Raw genomic sequence first — 20,444 nt, 5'->3', positions numbered from 1 at the left:
ATAGTAAAACATATGGTCTGTGTGCATGCGCTTGCTTGCATGTGTCTGTGTGTCAGCCAGGATTGGCTTTGGGCTCATTTGGGACTTAACTTTGACTTCAGACTTAATAGATGGGATTATAAGACCTCCCTCCCAATTTGTCTAACTCCATTTTCTCCTTCCCTTGTTCATTTGTTTTCATCCCCAGGAGAAGCCCTGACAGCGAGCGAGGCTCATAGGGGACTAAGTGCGGGTGTGTACGTCATATGTTTCAACTGGAGACTTGAGACATACTCCAGATGTCCAAAGGCCTCTAATCTATATGTGTGTCCACTAAAAGCAGAGCAGCAGACACCAAGTCTGTTTGCGGGGAAAAAAACATAGCCAATTCTTTTCAGAATTGCCGGATGAGCTACGACTATTTCTGTCCATTAGTCTAATATCTCAAAGGTGGTCTTCTTAAAATAGGTCAGAATCGAAAAGAGGGAGATAGAGAAAGAAAGAGAAAAGGGGAGAGAATGCGAGACGAGAGAGAGAGAGAGAGAGAGGAAGAGAGAGGCTGACAGACAAAGACAGAGTGACAGAGAAGGAGACAAACAAACGGAGGAGACAGACAGTGACAAATAGCTGTACATACTGGAGTTGGACACACTGGTGACTGACTCCACCAGACTCCAGTCCAGACTGAACCGTAGAGCTCTCGTCTTTCCCGTCTCTCCCCTTCCCCTTTCCCGTGTGTAGCTTCAGACCAGAACAAGAGCCTCCTTGTTCCCACTCGCAGCCTCCCCTCGACCCTCATACCCGGCTGGACACAACACACCCACTGTGCTCAGCCACTTCTGATGAGGGCTGGAAGAGCCGGGGGCTTTCTCTTCCTTCACCACAGATCTTAAATCAATAAAGCATGTTGCTCAGCCTGAACTACAGCTTGGTCTGGGCCTGGCTGGGCTGGTTGGGCCTGGCTGGGCTGGTTTGGCCTGGCTGGGCTGGCTGGGGGCTGCTTCACCAACACAAATTCTTTCAATCACAGAGATAAGTGACACCCAGAGCTAGCTAGACAGAATGGCTTGCTGTACATTGGCTAGCCCAGAGCTAGCTAGAGAGAGTGGCTGCTGTACATTGGCTAGCCCAGAGCTAGCTAGAGAGGGTGGCTGCTGTACACTGGCTAGAACAGAGCTAGCTTGGGAGATTGGCTGCTGTAGGCTACATTAGGCTTGCCTGACAATTCACACTGAATTCTTACGTTGCTCTGTCGTTCCCTACATACTTTCATCATCTGTGGTGACGAGGGGAACGAGGGGTGTTGTACACAAGACAAAGTCAACAGTGATTGGATCGTCTCAAACCAATCAGAGTATCAAAGCTAATGCTTTACCCACGTGTGTTCTGCCTCTGGCCCAACCTATCAATTTATGGACCAGTCACACAGCCCCGAATATGTTTCGCATTCGATGAAGGGTCGGGGAGGTACTCAGATCCAGACTCATTGCGGAGAAGAAACTAATGTCTGTGGGCGTGAAAGGAGTCTGGGTAGCCAGGCAAACATTAGGCTATATCACAGAGCTAACCCTGGCTCTGAGGTACGGTTTGGCTGACTGCTATAGTTTACAATGGAGTTGGCTAGAGTGTGTGGTTGCTGTACAGGCTAGCCTGGAGCAAGCTCTGCCCCGGAGGTACGGTCGGCTGCAGGCTGGGTGGGGCGCCCAGTCATTTCCTGTGTGTGTTGTGAGCTACAGGCTGCAGCTAATGCTATTTCTGGATCCTCAGCCGTTATCAAGCCCTCTGTATCACAAGAAGAAGAATATAGAAAAAAGAAAGGGAGTGAAATCGAGAGAGAGCGAGCGAGTGAGAGAGCGAGAGAGAGAGAGAGAAGAACAAAAACAACAGTGTTTCTTTCCAGCAACAAAACCCCAAAATACCTTTCCCACAGGACACAGATGTTGGGAGATAATTTTGGAGGAAATGCAAAGTCAAAGGCAAACCATTTAAAAGGACGATGGACTATCGATATGGCCCAGTAAATTGCAGAGTACTTAACTACGTAGCATACATCAGGGTTAGGATGGAGAGAGAGCGAACGAGAGAGAGAGAGAGAGAAAGATAAAACAAATAAAGAGAGAGAGAGGGGCGGGAGGAAGAGAGAGAGAGCACCGTTTCAGGGTTTGGCAGACATGTACAGTATGTGGCTATGCGGTATGGTTACTTTCCCATGTTTGTTCCAGTAATGACTAAGGGAGGAAGAGAAGACAGTGTTTCTATTTGGGCTGACAATGAGGGCTCATGACTGGGTCATGACTGTGACCCTATAGCTCAGCTGGTAGAGCGTGACACTTGCAATGCCAGAACAGTGAGTTTTGATTCCTGGGAGCACGGTACATAAAATGTATGCAAGCATTCACTTTTGATAAAAGTGTCTGCTAAATGGCATATATATGATGTGTAGCTGGCGTGTGAACCAGGGAGACTGCTGTTTAATTCAGTGAACCAACTAGAGAGAATATGGGCCAGGGTTCATATTCAGAGTCTCAGCATCAGAGTGCTGATTAGGCTTAATGTTTCCTCTTAGATCATAATGAATATGATTATATATAAAGCACTCTGAGTTGCTTTATGAATACGGGCCCAGAACTCCAATATAGCAGTTGCCTGTTCCACGTAAAGGGAGCCAGCCCTGGCAGGACTAGATGTGTTGTGGTGCTGTTATCCTGCTGCTGTTACTGGAGCACAGAGACCAAACCAAACCCTTGGAGCAGTTCACTGGGTTTAACCAGTCAAACAAGCTTCTGTGGCCTGGTCTGTGGGGTTAACCTCGAAACTGACGTGAAGCTCTGACTACACAGCAAAGGAATGACTGGCAGGGCTGGCTCAGCCCGGTCCACACACACACGCACGCACGCACGCACACACACACACACTCAGGCCTCCACAGAGGGGAGGCCAAACGAGGAAAACAGACCAGGCCGCAAAATTGCCACTTGGCCGGTCAGATAGCAGCAAAAGCAACACCACATTCCTCTATTCTCTCCTGACTGACTGGCTGACTGTAGCCCCGAGAGCTGGAAATGGACAGGAGTCACCAAGTTTTAAAAATGAGAATGGTCTGAAGTGGTTTGGTCAGTGTAGGACCGTACAGTGGGAGCTCTGCCCCGGCCCGCGGAACTCAATCCATCAGGACTGAATTACCATTCAAATGATATTCCTACTGCTGTCAGTGTACATTATGGAGAGTAGCCTATGATCAGAGGCTTTGGAGTCATCTAGCTCCAGTTCTTCTTTCCTAATGATCGCCTGTCACCGACCATCGTATGCCTTCTATGCACTTTGTACGCCTTCTACGCTCGTCATCATTTCTCGTCATTTTTACTTCAAAACAAAATATTCCATTGATATTTTCTTTTGAATGCTTCCAATACTAGGGAAATGCCAACATATCCCTTCAAAACCACAACGTTGGCACTCTCACATTCAAGCCATCGCTACTCAACCTAGTGATGAAGAGAGAGTAGAGAGTGTGAGACAGAGTCGCGCGCACACACACACACACACACACACACACACACACGCACGCACGCACGCACACACACACACACACACACACACACACACACACACACACACACACACACACACACACACACACACACACACACACACACACACACACCCCCACCTCAACACCCCAGGGCAGGCAGCTGGTCCGCCGACCACAGCTGTCCACACTGGGCAGAGGGCAGCAGTCTAGTCTCATCATTATTTTAGTATTAGAAGGTCAACCCACCAGTCAGTCTCCTGTAGAACCAAACAGAACCATAAAAGGTCTCTAATTTCAAGGGGAATACAATCTACCCACCCACTGCTATAACCAGATCTACTCAGAGAGAGAGAGTCAGCGAGAGAGTCAGAGAGCCAGGGAGTCAGAGAGTCAGAGAGTCAGGGAGTCAGGGAGTCTGGGAGCCATGGAGTCAGAGAGTCAGGGATCCAGGGAGTCAGGGAGCCAGGGAGTCAGGGATCCAGGGAGTCAGGGAGTCAGGGAGTCAGAGAGTCAGGGAGCCAGGGAGTCAGAGAGTCAGGGATCCAGGGAGTCAGGGAGCCAGGGAGTCAGGGATCCAGGGAGCCAGGGAGTCAGGGATCCAGGGAGCCAGGGAGTCAGGGAGGGGAGTCAGGGATCCAGGGAGTCAGGGAGTCAGGGAGCCAGGGATGGTCTGGGCATCTAATGGATGAGCATGGTCTATATATATATATATAATGTCAGCGTGACAGTAATGGGATATGTAGTCTACCCAATCAACAAGCAGTCTACCCCATCAACAAGTAGCCTACCAAGGTCAAAAGTAGTACATTATATATACGGAATTGGGTGCTATTTATTACACAGACAAACTGTCTTTATTTGTTGTCTCACTGTAATGTCATCAGGCGGTGGAAGGATGATTCTGTATGCTTTGTTGAGGACATGCTTAGGCGACAGTAGTTTGTATGTATGTTTGTGTGTGTGTGTGTGCGTGCGTGCGTGCGTGCGTGCGTGGGTATGTGTGTGAATGACCAGGTTCGAGCTAACTGCCAAAAGGTTAAAGGATCAAATGCTGTGTGTGTGTGTGTGTGAATTATATAATAAGCTTGCAGATGTTCAACCGGTATACAGAAGTGTCTCTGAAAGCACACACATCTAATCACTACAGAGCAGGGCCTCTCTTGGACTGCTACAATACAGATAGAATAATGACACCCAATATAAATGGCTTCCTGTCACACCGAAGTGGAAATGTTCAACCCACAAAAAGTCTACATGCACAAATACTTATATACATCCCCATACAAGCCACCTATAGTGCAGTTCAGCTGTGTTGTACTGTACCTCTCTACCTCCATCCCTCTTTCACCCCCTCTCTACCTCCCTCTTTACCACGCCTCCAGCTCCCTCTTTCACTCACTCTTTCCTTCCCTCTTTTACCTCCCTCCCTCCCTCGCTCCCTCCAACTCTGGTGTATAGTATAGGAACACACACCGACTGCCGTGTGACTAGCTCATCCCCCTTCTAACGGCTGATGTTTCCCAGACAGAGCCAGGGAGCCATGACTCATACTCTTTACACTGGAGGAGAGAGCGAGGGAGGAGAGGGCGAGGGAGGAGAAAGCGAGGGAGGGGGAAGAGAGGGAGAGGAGAGAAAGCAGGAGGAGAGAGAGGGGGTAATAGAGGGAGAGGGAGGTGGGAGAGAGAGAGAGAGAGAGAGAGAGAGAGAGAGAGAGAGAGAGAGAGAGAGAGAGGGAGAGGGGTGGGAGAGAGAGAGAGAGAGAGAGAGAGAGAGAGAGAGAGAGAGAGAGAGAGAGAGAGAGAGAGAGAGAGAGACAGAGAGAGAGAGAGAGAGAGAGAGAGAGAGAGGGAAGCCCATCCTCCCCTATCTGTTCTTGCTCTTGTATGGTCGTCTAGTTAATGACCATCGCGTGCAGAGCGAGACTGCATCCTTGACAGCACCTGAACCCTATTAGCTAACAAACTGGACCACTTCCCGGTATTTTCTTTGCTCTCGTTTTTGTGTGTAAATGGTGTTTGGCACTAATGACTCCCTCCCACTTGCTGCCCTAAACATAAAGAACTTCATACACTTCATAGGTAAACCAATGTGTGATAGTGCCCTTAGCACTCACTGTGGGTGGACTACAATACCAAGACCAGTCAGGGGTAACGAGAGACCCACACAAAGGGTCCGTATCCTGTTGTCGACCTCTTGACTCAAACTGGGAGAAAATCGACAATACAACAACGTAATTGTTTTGCATGTCCTTTTCGTAGCCTTTTAAGTGAAGTACTGTGCACAACATGAGACAGAGGATTGTGTACGTGTGTATGTATGTGTGTGCGGCGTGTGAGGTTCTGCCCCGATGGTACGCTGAAAGCCCAGGGAGAGAGAGGAGAGGCCTCTCTGTGTGTGGGATGTATAAACATTGTACTACTAAATAACGACTTGTTCGTTTCTCAACTCTGTGGAGTTTTCTTTTTCTGAGCCGTGCCAAAAAGTTGTAATTTCTCTCATGGCGCGCTCGGCTCCTATGCTTAACATGATTTACAGCAAAACATAACGCTACAGGTAGATTTTATGCACTCTGCAATTTCACATAAGGCATCTGCGACCTTTTCTTCCCACCTTTTTCTCTGTTCGTGCGGCTGAGCTATGTTAGAGGTTGCGAAATGCGTGAAATACAATGTAGGCTACGGCCAGTTGATTTCCTCGGGGTCTAAGCTAAGCACACATTGGTTCGTAAACTCTTCAGTTCCCGAGCAACTTTCTTTCTGGTGATAAATCAGTTAATTGCAAAAGTCATTTTCAACAGTTCACACTAGCAACAACAAAAAAACAACAACTTCAAAACAGTGCCAATGTGTTACTGAGTTAGAAAGAATGTTATAATGATATACAGTAAGACAAGTACACTGTACTAGTGTACTGTATACTAGTAAGTGTAGTACTCTGTACTACAGGAATGCTTTAGTAGGCTAGGCTTTGTGTTGTGGGCGTGTTGGGGCATGCTCAGTGGACCTCCTCTGTAATACTCGGGAGGCCTCCCCCAGTCTACGCACTTGGAACTTCTCTCCGCTTCTCTCTGCCTCCATGTTCTGACTCTGCCCTCTGTGGCCAACCCGGAGCTGTTTTCCATTTGCGCAGGACTTCAGATTTCGGGAGAAAGAAGGAAACAGTGAGCGAAGGAAACACACGAGGAGAACAAAGAGGAAGAGAAAGAGGGGGAAGAAGGGAAGAAAGAAAGAAAGAGGGAATGGCTGTGGGGAAGTAGTAGCACCGTGGGAACTCAACTGGACTGGTTCAGATTCTGATGCAGGAAAACAAGCCGACTCTGTTTCATCCATCTCACACTGCACTGTAGCACTACCTATGACGTTAATTAGAACCAGCTGGACTGGGGAAAGCAGCTAGCAAACCCCCAGTCAGTTCCCTAATAAAACGACAGACCCCATTCCTATCTCTCCCCCCTCTCTCTGTACATCTCGTTTGCCAGGCCTTTAAAGTAAAGAGGTAAAGCGATGGGGCCTCCTCAGCCGCTAGGGGTTCCCCTAGGCTCTATGCTAAGTGCTCTCGAGATTCTACTACAACTTCTCCTGGCATCAGACGCTGTACATACAGTAGAGGAAAAGAAACCATTTAAGCCCCCTGCACCCCTACAGTCCCCCACCCTATCTTCTCTCTCTCTCTCTCTCTCTCTCTCTCTCTCTCTCTCTCTCTCTCCGTATCTACAAACCCTCTGACCCTCCCTTATCCTTCCCCTGTCTCTCCCTAACTTCTCCCCCACACCCATTCACTGGGGTTTTTGAAGACTTTGAAACCTAAGAGCTGAATTGAACCATTGTTTTCCCTGCCTGCCTCGTCGTCTGGCCGGCTAGCACAACCTCATCCAGCCTCTCTCATATCTCTCTCTCTCTCTTTCTTGTTTAAGGGCAGGTCATAACTTGCAGAGCTCTGGAGGAGCCCAATGCTCTATCTATCTGTAGATCGACACTCTCTCTTCAGCAGTGGAACATACAGACCCCCTTGGTTCCCTTGTACAGTACAGTACAATACAGTATACAGGCCCAACTCTTTTGAAGAGTGACTTGGAATTATTTAATCAATTCCCTATTAGCATACTTGTTCTCCCAAAATATTTCTTAACATATTGTACCTCCAGCAAGATATTCTGACAAGGTATCTATGCATTTGTTATACGGCTTGACAAAGGTCCGACAGTTGCCCCCAGGTAAGCACAAAGGCTACTTAGCTTCCTCTGACTCCATGTGGTCAACGAGCATAGGATCATCTCAACGTTACACCTCTCAATATGAACTGTCCTTATACCCAATGAGCTATTTGCAGACAGTACTGTCTCCCCTCTGGCCCTCATTCATGTGCACTCATGGTACTGTATATGTGTCCTGTGGCATACTTTGTTACAGAACACATAAACAGGAGTAGGCTGTAGCTGTCCGATGATGGACTATGGGTGTGCTACGTATACATAGCGTTTTCATTTTTATTTCACAGGGAGTCATTATTTTGACAGGGAGTCATGCTGAGAATGATGTCTATTTTACAGATGAGTCCTGTATACACGACAATACACAGCAATCGTAGAAAAAAAAAGAAAAAATAAGGTCCATAATCGGCCCTAGAGGCACCGATTCATCCAGTTTCGGAGCGCCTTCATTCCACAAGTAAGGTGCTAAAAAAACTAAAAGCAGATTGATCTAACTCAGTGGAGTTAGTTGATCTAACTCAGTGGACATCGTTTGATCTAACTCAGTGGAGGTAGTTTGATCTAACTCAGTGGAGGTAGTTTGATCTAACTCAGTGGAGGTAGTTTGATCTAACTCAGTGGAGGTAGTTTGATCTAACTCAGTGGAGTTAGTTGATCTAACTCAGTGGAGTTAGTTGATCTAAATCAGTGGATGTAGTTTGAGTGGAGATGGAAGGGATCTCTAGAGTTAGCCCTCCCTGAGACCGGGTCTGGTATCTTGTACGTCTGTGTGGTGTAGCATAACGGTCTGACATGGCGGCAAATGCCTAGGCCACATCGGGGTTAATCCCAAATGGCACCCTACTCCCTAGGTAGTGCACCACTTTTGCCTATGAAGGGAATAGGGTGCTATTTGGGACAGAGCTATGGTTTGTCATGGAGCAGGTGGGACAGAGATTTACTCCAGAATAAAGCCCTCAAATGCAACTGTGGACCTTGAAGACCCACATTGGGTGACATAAACAACACCCTCTACAGAACAGGTCACAGCAGGCATGTTCCCAAAAGGTCAACCTAAGGTATACGTTACTGCACATTGCTATTCAAGGTTCCACAGCAGAATATGAACCTACTGTACATTATACAACATGGGAATAATTAATTCCCCATAGGCTATAACAGAGGTATTCAGATCCTATCCTGCTTGTTTTCTGTTCTACCTGATGATTAACTGCACCCACCTGAGGTCCCAGGTCTAAATCATTCCCTGGTTAGAGGGGAAGAATTACAAAAAGCAGTGGAACGGACTTCAAGGTCCAGATTTGAATTTGAGGGCTGTATACTGTGAAGGCTATGGTACGTCTAAAATAGTCATAGAGACTAAAGGTCAATGAACCAAACTATGGACCTACGTTGAAGCAGAATACAGACCTATATAATACTACTCCATTATCCATCAACCATCAGACAGTCTCCTACAATCTCCAGTACACCTTAAACACTGAGGGATCATGGGACAAACTGTACTCTGTCCTCTGTTTACAGAGCTATTTCCTGTTAGAGGAAACACATACAACTCCCTTCCCTGAGAGAGAGAAAGAGATAGATATATGGATATATATATACTGTATATATATATATATATATATATATATATATATAGAGAGAGAGAGAGAGAGAGAGAGAGAGAGAGAGAGAGAGAGAGAGGACAGAGAGAGAGAGTGAGTGAGCGAGTGAGTGAGCGACATGGTGTGCGAGAGGTCTTGCATTTTGGTGTCACAATAAAGAGCCTTTGTTATAACTGGATTTACTGGAATCTGATCCCATTTGGATCCTATCTTCACACCACATGTCCATGTAGAACTCTATCTGCTTATGTGGGCACCATAGACCTGCTGCACAAACAGACCCTGACCCTTGACCCTGGTGTGTAGTGGTATAAGTTTTAGAAGAGCGCAGAGTGCGGCCCAGACATCCCTCTGTTAACATTCCCCTGCCTCCATGCTATGTCACATTCGGGCCGTTGTTTCATTTGTCGATAGGCCGTATTCATGCTGCCACCTACCCCAATGACAGGCTAGACCAGAGCTAGAAGCAGCTAACTTCTAGCCTCTTGCTGCTAAAGAAATACAAACTCTGTTTTTCTCTCTGTTTTTCCCCCCTTGACGTTTCACCGTTTCACTCGGCGAGCGTGTTAATGTTTTGTTTTTTTTGCAACGGATTCTGGGTGAAGGACGTTAGTAATTAACGACAAACTATGAGTTAGGAGGAAACCGTACAGACCTTGAAAACAGAAGTTCGGACAGAATATAAAACATTTGAGTCAGGTTCCATGAAGTTATGATCAAGTCTAGTGTGAGAAAAATTCATTCAGTATTCAGTATTCTTCAAATACTACAAGTAAATCAATATCATAAAACATGTTTTTTTTCACATGTAGCACCTTCTACGCGTCTTCTGTAGAATTGTACAGTGAGATTCAATACTGTACTCCAGTTTAGGTCATGTTGAATTAATGGTTCATGACAGGCCCCCTTGGCACCAGCAATACCTATTTTATAGCTGCATGGATCCTATCCAGCTCTCCACTTATGCAGAGTAGATAAATGCAGAGTTAAAGTGTGGTTGGAGCCAGCAGCACCCGAATCATCTGACAAACAAGTATTTTTGTTTCATCTACAGAGAGAGCGAGGGAAATAGAGCGAGGGAGAGAGAGTTAGACAGAGAGACAGAGAGAGAGAGAGAGAGAGAGAGAGAGAGAGAGAGAGAGAGAGAGAGAGAGAGACACTCCAAAGAGACTGCAATACACGGACAGGCATCGCTGGAGGTCCGTTTATACTGTTGTCTGGATCGTTAATGAATGGATGGATACAACATAATTAGCCTTCAATGTCAAAGCCAACAGTCAGAGAGAGAGAGAGAGAGAGAGAGAGAGAGAGAGAGAGAGAAGCAAGCTAAAGCCTGTGCCATTGATGCCAAAGATGAAGCACGGACGAGCTCAGGGGGAGGGAAGGAGACAGGGAGAAGAGGGAGACCAGGAAGAAATACAAAGACAAGGAAGCAGTGAGGAAGGGATAGGTGACATAGGAGATTGAGGTGGAGAGAGAGGAAAAACAGGGAGACAGCCTGGATTTAAAATGGATTACACTTAGATATTGCGTCACGGGCCTACAAATATATATTTTTTATTTTACTAGGCAAGTTAGTTAAGAACAAATTCTTATTTTCAATGACGGCCTAGGAACAGTGGGTTAACTGCCTGTTCAGGGGCAGAATGACAGATTTGTACCTTGTCAGGTCGGGGATTTGAACTTGCAACCTTTCGGTTACTAGTCCAATGCTCTAACCACTAGGCTACCCTAATACCCCATAACGTCAAAGTGGAATTATGTTTTTAGACATTTTAGGAAATGAATCAAAAATGAAAAGCTGAAATGTCTTGAGTCAATACGTATTCAACCTCTTTGATATGGCAAGCCTAAATAAGTACAGGAGTATACATTTGCTTAACCTGTCACATAATCAATTGCAGGAACTCATTCTGTGTGCAATAATAGTGTTTAACAGGATTTTTTAATGACTACCTCATCTCTGCACCCCACACATACAATTATCTGTAAGGTTCCTCTGTCAAGCAGTGCATTCCAAGCACAGATTCAACCACACAGACCAGGGAGGTTTTCCAATGCCTAGAAAAGAAGGGCACCTATTGGTAGATGGGTACATTTAAAAAAAAAGCAGACACAGAATATCCCTTTGACCGTGGTGAACACATCCCTGAGTACCGCTCTTCAAAATTTCAAGCAAAGTAGTGGCTGCATCATGTTATGGGTATGCTTGTCATTGGCAAGGACTAGGGAGTTTTTTTAGGATAAAAATACACGGAATAGAGCAAAGTACAGGCTAAATCCTAGAGGAAAACCTGGTTCAGTGTGCTTTCCAACAGACACTGAGAGACAAATTCATCTTTCAGCAGGACAATACCCGAAAGAACAAAGCCAAATATACACTGGAGTTGCTTACCAAGATGACATTGAATGTTCCTGAGTGGCCTAGTTACAGTTTTGACTTAAAATGGCTTGAAAATCTATGGCAAGACTTGAAAAAGGATCATGTGCAAATATTGTACAATCCAGGTGTGCAAAGCTCTTAAGGACTTACCCAGAAAGACTTACAGCATTAATCACTGGCAAAGGTTATTCTAACATATGTTGACTCAGGGGTGTGAATACTTATGTGAATGAGATATTTCTGTATTTCATTTTCAGTACATTTGCAAACATTTCTAAAAACACATTTTCACCTTGTCATTATGGGGTATTGTGTGTAAATGTGTGAGAGAAATTGGAATTCAGGCTGTAACACAACAAAATGTGGAATAAGTGAAGGGGTATGAATACTTTCTGAAGGCACTGTACATATACATATACATACACACAGAGTGAACAAAACATTAGGAACACCTTCATAATATTGAGTTGCACCCCATTTTGCCCTCAGAACAGCCTCAATTCGTTGGGGGCATGGGACTTTACAAGGTGTCGAAAGCGTTCCACAGGGATGCTGGCCCATGTTGACTCCAATGCTTCCCACAGTTGTGTCAGGTTGGTTGGATGTCCTTTGAGTTGTGGATCATTCTTGATAGAATCAAACACACGCATCTCGTAAAGCTAAACACAGAGTCTCTGCCTCGGCCCGTCTCTCCCCAATCCCCCTTTCCCCAGCAACAACCATTGTCGAAGGGCGTTTCTTTTATTCAGGGCGAAATCTCCGGGCAAGTTATTAATATCTGGTGTTTACTTTCAACACTTTCGATAAGCCAACGGAACATTTTTCAGCTCTAATGTCGCGTTTCTGGCGGCCGCTGAGTTAAACTGTGGCTCGTTTCCTATTCTAAATCACTTCGTGGCACGACACCGCACTGCAAGGCTACTCAGGTCAGACTCCCTCTTTCACTTTGTCACTCTTTCTCCCTTCTTCTTCTCCCTCTACCATCACCCAATTTTCTTTTCTCCCCTCATTGCCATTCATTCGTTCTTGTCTCCCACTTTCTAGGCCTCTCGACCTTCAACACACCCTCTCTTTTTCGCTCTCTCTCTCTGGTCTCTCTCTTGCTCTCTCTGGTCTCTCTCTCTCGCTCTCTCTGGTCTCTCTCTCTCCTGCCCACTCGACCACAGGCTGAAGCAGAAAAAGCAGCCTGAAAATAAGAGGGCAGTCTTTTTCTTGGCAAGTGGATCTTCCATTTGGTTCCCTGCTGATGTTAATTACCAAGCTCCATATCCTTGTGTAACCAAACACTTTACCCTGATCCGCCCCTCCACCCCCCCCACCCCCTTGTCCACTTCCCCTCGCCGTCCCCCTCCGTTCCCCCTCCTCTGTGCTCTCTCGCTCTCTCCCTTTCCCAAAACTTCAATCTCGACTGCCAGGGTTGAAAGTTTGCACGCCTTCTCCTCACGCAAGGCGAAGGAAGGAAAGGCGAGGGGATTGGGCAGAGATGTACTCTGTACTCAATCTCACTTCCCCTGTTAGACTTGGCACAGCTCCCACTCAACTGCACTCAGCAGCACACACACACACACACACACACACGCACGCACACACACACACGCACGCACACGCGCGCACACGCACGCGCGCACACACACACACGCACGCACACACACACACATACATGTGCACGTTGCACAAGCACACAAACACATGCACAGATGCACAAAGCACACACACATTAATGAACAACTTTTAACAAACACAAACTCCACTAGTCATCACAACCTCCCAGCCTGCGTTACTGCATCAACACTCTACCTCGAAACACACACTCCTTTCCATCACACACACTTTCACCCACGCTGTTCACAACTCAACACGACACCTCCCACTCCTAGAGCTTGCTCATCAAAATCGTCTTGCAGCCAACACACACACCATGACCCGTCATCACACTCACACCGCAGAACACGAGACACACACACCTCCTCTCCCGCTCCTCCCTGTTCTGCTGAGGAAGGCAGTTAGCCGTCAGCCAGACAGACCGCATCAGGTAGTGACACAAAGCCTCTCATTGTTCCAGGAGTTGGCTGAGACCCAAGGGCTCATACTTGGCTGCTTCATAAAAACTGGGGTGAGACAGAAACAATTGGTGGGGGGTGATGGAGAATCTCAGGATTTCTCTCTCCCTCCCACTCTCACTCTCTATCTCTCTCTCTTATTTGCAACCCAACCAAGATACACTCACACTAGCACCTTGTATTACAACACTAACCCATCCATCCATCCCTCCATCTGTCACTTCTCCCTGGGCTTCATGTATAGACCACACCACTTCACATGTAACCAGTCAGTGAACTCAGAGGATTCCATTCTCTTCTTCTCGCTCATATAAGAGTACAAAGCATCACGCAACACACTTCTTCTTCCAGCCAGCCAAGAGGAGAATGTTTCTTTGGCTACGTCTATTGCCTACATAGTGCACAACTTTTTGCCAGAGCCCTATTGCCCCTGGTCACAAGTAGTGCACACTGCACTCTATAGGGAATGGAGTGCCATTTGGGATGAAGCCAATGTTTTCTTAATGTCACTGAGTCTCCTCTCTACCTCTAACCTGAAGGGTGTTTTCTTGTGGATGGTGGATTTGTGCCTGAAGACACTTAGCTTATGTAAACATGGCTGGGTTTCTTGATTCATCTCCGTAAGGTTAGGTAAATGCTGGTGCTGTGCCAGGGGAGTGCTGCTCTGTGCTGAGGGCTGCTTGGTTTCCTACAGTACAGAGCAGAGCAGCTGGCTTCTGACTGATACTGTAGACCTGCGTCCCAAATGGCACCCTATTCCCTATGGCGTGCACTACTTTTGACAGCACCAGCTACACACAGAGCTGAGAAAGGGACAACCAAAGCTGGGGGGCTTGGGACTTGAAACCGATCTCTGCAGGACTCAGAGGGAGGGAGGGAGGAAGAGGAAGATTACTGAGAAACACCAGACACATGCTAAGACACAGGCACACACACAAGCATGCATGCACACATTCAAGCGGGCACACACACACACAACTAAGTCTTACTATACTTGTGAGGACTTTTTGGGGGCCGACAATTGATTCCCATTCAAAATCCTATTTTCACTAACCCCTAACCCTCAACCTTACGCTAACCTTAACCCTACACACCCCAGCCACAAGCTGGTCTCTACCTTACCGTCGGGCAGAAGGCCTCAGAGCATGAGGTCTGATACCAACAGGCTCAGAGACCATTTCTATTTTCAAGCCATCAGACTGCTGAATGCCTGAACTGGACTGATTCTCTGCACCTTAGCACACACACATGCTCACACACACACACACACACATGCTCACACACACACACACACACACACACACACACACACACACACACACACACACACACACACACACACACACACACACACACACACACAGACACACAGACACACAGACACACACACACACTGCTGCTACCACTCTTATTGTACTGCTCAGTTTATATGCCATATTACACTTGAATAGAATGTTTATTCTATTCTACTGCCATTTACTTTATGTTCGTATTTTGATCTTTTATTATTTCTAAATGTTGTTGCATTGTCGACTAATAAAACCTTAACCCCTAACTCGAACTCTAAACCTTAAGTCTATCCCTAACCCTAATTCAAACCCTAACCATAAGCCTAACACCTAAAAATAGCCTTTTTACAAGTGAAGACCGGCAAAATGTCACATTTTTGTTGGTTTATAAGGACTTCTGGTACTCACAAGTACAGTAAAACGCGTACACACGCGTGCAGACGAGAGACCCCCAACTGTACACCCACACACCTATTCTACCTCTTCCACTGTGCCAGCCAGCCAGGCACATAAAAGGTAGTTGAATGGTTCAATAATGGCTGCGGGTGCTTTACCAAAGTGCAGCGTGGTTTACACAAGGGACGCAGTGAGTCTGAACAAGCCGTCCATTCTGCAGGGTGATTGGAATTCATCGGTGCAGAGCCCATTAATGAAGGCTGTCAGCTATGCTCTCGTGCCAACGGAGACACTGGTATGACGAGGAAAACAAAACGAGGTCACGCCAGGCAGGGTATGCCAGCCATCGGATCTGATCTGGAGTACAACAAGTTGTGCACCCGGTACTGGTACTGTAGGTACTGGTACTGTAGGTACTGAAGGTACTGAGTTAATGATAGTGTGGAGCAGACTAGAGGGGCTTACAGTCCAAATGCTGTTTGACAAGAGTATAGACTACGGCTGGATAACAGCCAGGTTTACTGACACCAAAGACAGGGCAGGTAGCCTAGCGGTTAGACCATTGGCCCAGTAACCCGAAAGGTCGCTGGTTTGAATACCTGAGCTGACAAGGTGAAACAACTCGACGTGCCCTTGATTAAGGCATTTAACTATCATTTGCTCTGGGGGCTCCATACTACAATATCTGACCCTGTAAAAAAAACACATTTCACTGCACATATTTGGTGTATATGACATTAAATTATCCCTCTCTACTACTGCAGCACTTTCTAAACTCTATCCTCTCCTTCCACCCCCCCCCCCTTCTCCCTCTTTCTCTTTCGCTAAATAAAATCTTTACACGCAATGCCATTTCTTCTGCCAATTACTGTCAGTCAACAGCTCCAAGAGGCCTTTTGGGAAGAAAGCAGGGCTCGAGCAGGCCAACCGCCGGGTGGGCTGTCCCAGCCTAAATACTGCCGCCCCCTTTAAAACCTCTACTAGTTCCTATGAATCAGGGGGACACGTGGGGAGGGGAGAGGCCAGGGGAAGGTGGAGGAAAGGAGGGCCAAGTGGTCAGCTAAAATGGGATATCGCAAAAACTATGTGAGAGAAAGACAGGGAGAGAGAGAGATGCAGCATCCCAAATGGCACCCTGTTCCCATTTAGTGTACTACTTTTGAACAGATCCATATCTGTAGCGCACTATATAGGAAACAGGGTGCTATGTGGGACGCGGACAGAGCGTGGAAGGAAAATAACAGATTGGAGGGAAGGGTTGGGGAGTTTTGTTATGAGTGGTTGGGGCCTTTAGGGGCCGGTGGTTTGGACTGGGAGAGCTACTGGGCCTCTGGAGCTGGAGGGACCGAATAGACCATTAATATGATGCTGACGTTCCCAGAATGCAACATGGAACCTCGGTTGACTCCCCTCCCTCCTTCTCTCCTTCTCTCTCTCCCACCTCCACACCCTGCCCTGCCAGCCACTGGCTCGGCTCCCCCGAACCATCTGGTAACCCTCCAAACTGTCAACCCTCCACCCCTCTAACCCCCTGTCTGTCGTGAGGCCTCTGCCTGGCTCTGGCTGCCATGACTGACTCCAAACCTCCATGGAACCATGCGAAAAACAGTCTACTCTGTGGCAGACCAGTTGACAAGCTGAGAGATAAACAACAACAACAACAACAACTTCCTTCTCCTGCAAAGGACAGCACAAATTCCAAACGTTTCGTTTTCAGTTTGAATACTACATTTGTTTTTCTGGGTTGTTACAGGCAATACAATGACGCAATTGCCAATCTATTAGTGTAAGTGAACATAGTTCATCATTTCCTTGCTTGGACAGGAGTGCGGGTCGAGCAGACATGTTTTACTGTATCTATCTCCAACCTAACCCTCCTAGCCCAAATAACCCAGCTCAACTCTAGCATGCACATGTACACCAGGGGACCTGGGTTCAATTACTATTTGAAATGATTTCAGATACTTTATCTGTGCTTGATTGCGCTTGCCTGGCTTAATGGACAAATAGAGTAGTCCCAAACTGCAAACCCCTTCCATCTGAAACTCCAGGCAGGCTCCAGGCAGGCTAGAGCAAACACTAGATGTAGTACTAGTATTAGAAGCACCAGCATTAGAAACACTGACTCGTTGATGAACCCAGGTCTGCACCAGCCAGGTGTGAGTTCAAGCTGGCACCTGATAGAGGGCCAGGCAGTGTCACTCAGCGTCACGGCCAGGAAGGACGCCGGTGCTAAGAACACAAAGTATACAAAAGACATTTCAAGCCGCTGTGGCGCTGAGACGAGAGAGAGAAGGAGAGAGAGAGAGAGAGAGAGAGAGAGAGAGAGAGAGGGAGAGAGAGAGAGAGAGAGAGAGAGAGAGAGAGAGAGAGAGAGAGAGAGAGAGAGAGAGAGAGAGAGGAGAGAGAGAGAGAGAGAGAGAGAGAGAGAGAGAGAGAGAGAGAGAGAGAGAGAGAGAGAGAGAGAGAGAGAGAGAGAGAGAGAGAGAGAGAGAGAGAGAGAGAGAGAGAGAGAGAGAGAGAGAGAGAGAGAGAGAGAGAGGGAGAGAGAGAGAGAGAGAGAGAGAGAGAGAGAAAAAAAACAACCTTAATAAGCACCTGAGGACAACAGAGCTACTCCGGAGATTGTGAAATCGAGAACAGGACTACACAGTGACTGATCTAACTGAACTGCATCGGTTCTGCTCTGCGCAGCGCCAACACTTCCGTGTTTGACAGCCATCTGCTCTCGGTTTATATAGCAGCAGCAGCATGTGCAGGACAGTGTCGACCCACGCTTCTCTGACCAAGCAGTTCATCACATACTGTACTTCCTCTTCTTAAGCTTCGGCCATTTTGAAGTCACCGAAGCACGTTGTAAGAGGCTTTCACGGCTGACGAGATGAATTCATGTTGTTGTATCACGACAGTTAAAGTAAGGACAAGGTGTGGCTCGTTTGTTATTCTATATAAAAAAAGGTGTGAGGTATTATTGCTCTCCAAACTGAGAATGTACTCCTCTGGTTCATTCATAAATGTATCCTCACGTTCTCTCAACCTCAGGGCATGCTAACTGCATTTCAAATTAGCACTCACAGGGGAGTTTCAAAATATTTTTGATACACTTTTAATTTTGCCATGGGTAAAGGTAAGGTAACGTTCCCAGAGTCATCAGTGCGGTGGGTGTTGATACCGTGCTTACTGTGACGTGAGTCAGTAGGTGATTTCAGACCTTGATCAGCATGGAGGGAAAATCCACGCACGTCAAACGCTAAGCTACCTATCTCCCACAGACAGAGAAGGACAATTTCCAATTTGCAACTCTACAAGTCTGAAGCAATTCAATCACTGATTTGGATTCCCCCGAAATTGTCATTACACAAAAAATGAAGTGTCTACTTTCAGGCAAAGAGAGGAGGATGTGAAACAGAGACAATAGAAAGACGAATAGTAGGGCATAGTGCTCAGTTGTAGTGGTACCAGGCTGGGCCTGTGGTAAGCATTCCACTCTCTCTAGTGACACTGTTGGGTAGAGGTGGCTGCATGGCCCTGTGGTAAGCATGGCACTCTCTCTAGTGACACTGCTGGATAGAGGTGGCTGCATGCGGGCTTCTGAGGGACTTTCCCTGGTGGTGTGGCGACTCATACATTTGACTACGTTTCAAACTTCACAGCTATCACACCGCATCAGAAAGGTCCATGACATATTTTCTTATACAATATTCTAATGATGTGTCATACTCTTTCTTATACAATACTCAAATGACAGAAGCAAGGAAACGGAAGGAAAAAAGGCCATGTCAGGCAAATGGTCGAACGTAGAAATAGGGATCCATATCATAGAAATAGAATCCATAGAAAGGGCTTGGATTTTATTCTATGATCCACATATAGTAGCTTCAAGTGGCTTCACACTATAGAAACACTATATAGACACACTATAGACAAACTATATAGAGACACACTATAGAGGCACACTATAGAGACACTATAGAGACACACTATAGACACACTATATAGAAACACTATATAGACACACTATAGACACACTATATTGAGACACACTACAGACACACTATAGAGACACACTATACAGACACACTATAGACACACTATATAGAGACACACTATAGACACACTATAAACACACTATATAGAGACACACTATAGACACACTATAGAGACAAACTATAGATACACTATAGACACACTATAGACACACTATAGAGACAAACTATAGACACACTATATAGAGACACACTATAGAGACACACTATAGAGACACACTATATAGAGACACACTAGATAGACACACTACAGACACACTATAGACACACTATATAGAGTCACACTATAGACACACTATAAACACACTATATAGAGACACACTATAGACACACTATAGAGAAAAACTATAGATACACTATAGACACACTATAGACACACTATAGAGACAAAATATAGACACACTATATAGAGACACACTATAGAGACACACTATAGAGACACACTATATAGAGACACACTAGATAGACACACTACAGACACACTATAGACACACTATATAGAGACACACTATAGAGACACACTATATAGAGACACACTATATAGAGACACACTAGATAGACACACTACAGACACACTATAGACACACTATATAGAGACACACTATAAACACACTATATAGAGACACACTATAGACACACTATAGAGACACACTATATAGACACTATAGACACACTATTGTCACGGTGTGCGCTACTGGTTGAAGGTAAGTCAGGTACAGGAGAGCAGAGATGGGTGATAATAGGCACACATTATTCGTATCCAATGAAAAAAGCGATATACGCCCAAAGTACACGAAATGGTACAAACCAACACACACGGTGCTAAACACGGTCACACAAGCTCCCGAGAACGGGACCGGCGAGTGCTGAGGCGCGTAAACATCGTTTGCCCTCGGTTGCAAAACTCACTGCCGAGTTCCAAACCGCCTCTCAGAGCAACGT

General features: G+C 46.3%; 1 protein-coding gene across 2 annotated transcripts in view; it reads right to left on the bottom strand.

The window, feature by feature from the left end:
- LOC115129666 (aryl hydrocarbon receptor-like) overlaps positions 1-20,444 on the bottom strand; it is a 73,379-nt gene that overhangs the window by 16,814 nt on the left and 36,121 nt on the right. The window lies entirely within an intron of this gene.

Source organism: Oncorhynchus nerka, linkage group LG5, assembly GCF_034236695.1.
Source record: "Oncorhynchus nerka isolate Pitt River linkage group LG5, Oner_Uvic_2.0, whole genome shotgun sequence".
NCBI lineage: Eukaryota > Metazoa > Chordata > Actinopteri > Salmoniformes > Salmonidae > Oncorhynchus > Oncorhynchus nerka.
The sequence above is the reverse complement of the archived record's forward strand: the minus strand, read 5'-3'. Positions and strand labels throughout refer to the sequence as shown.